At 48.8% G+C, this 933-nt stretch overlaps 1 pseudogene; it reads right to left on the bottom strand.

Annotated features, from left to right (window-relative positions):
- Positions 1 to 223: 223 nt before the first annotated feature.
- LOC106144170 lies at positions 224 to 933 on the bottom strand (annotated as a pseudogene).

Genomic DNA, 933 nt, shown 5'->3' with positions numbered 1-933 from the left:
CTAACCAGAAGAGTGCTTTTGGTGTAAAACAGGTAACTGGGCAAGGACGGGAAGAGGCCACGGAGATCTGCCTAAGAAAGGCCCTCTCACACAGGTGTGTGTGCACATGCTTCTCAGCAGTTAGGATCGAGACACCAAGGTTGCTCAGGAAGTCACAATTTCACCAGTGGACTCGATACAGATTTACAAAGGGCCCGCATATATCGAGCATCCACTTGTATAGTCTGGCATCTCTAGAGGGTCTCCTCCCCAGCCCACGTCTACAGCTAAAAGGACCCTTTCAGGAATGGGGTGTCTGCTGTACCTCTGAAATGGTAAACACCGGAAAGCCGAGTCATCCTTAACCTGGAGATCTAACGTGTTATTTATCGATTCTCGCATCCCCCAACGTACAACATTAAAAGGTTCACTAAATTCTGAAGGTAGCTATACTGCAAAATAGTTTAAAATTAATGATTGTACAATATTCATTTTTGCTTGAAATTCTAGTCCTAGACCAGGCTTGTGGCCACCCGCATTGACGTTCTTGCCATTCAGCAGAGCTGACAGCGTCAGCTTGATACCTGGCTTGAGGGTCTGAGTGTACCCTAAGTCGATCAGGCTAGAGTTGTTCACTTTGGCTGAAAAGCAGGCATCAGGGTCGACCTGGTACTTGGCTGCTATCCCAAAGCGAGTGTTACTGTTCCCTGCTGTCCAGGCAAGACTGACAGCGGTCTCCAACTTCTTGTTCACCTTCTGGTAGATGGAGCCACCAAACTCCGTCCCATCATTCACATTAGTATGAAGCTGGAATTCATCCGTCTTGTAGCCAACTGCAAAGTTGCTCTGGGTCACTCGGGACTTGGAGGTCTCAAAATTCATTTGGTAGCCAGCTCGCCAGCCCTCATAGCCAAGTACCAGGGCACCCCGGATTGAGGGCCCAGCGATGTCAAA

Source organism: Microtus ochrogaster, linkage group LG4 (genome assembly GCF_000317375.1).
Source record: "Microtus ochrogaster isolate Prairie Vole_2 linkage group LG4, MicOch1.0, whole genome shotgun sequence".
NCBI classification, from domain to species: domain Eukaryota; kingdom Metazoa; phylum Chordata; class Mammalia; order Rodentia; family Cricetidae; genus Microtus; species Microtus ochrogaster.
This window is presented reverse-complemented; position numbering and strand designations above follow the sequence as displayed.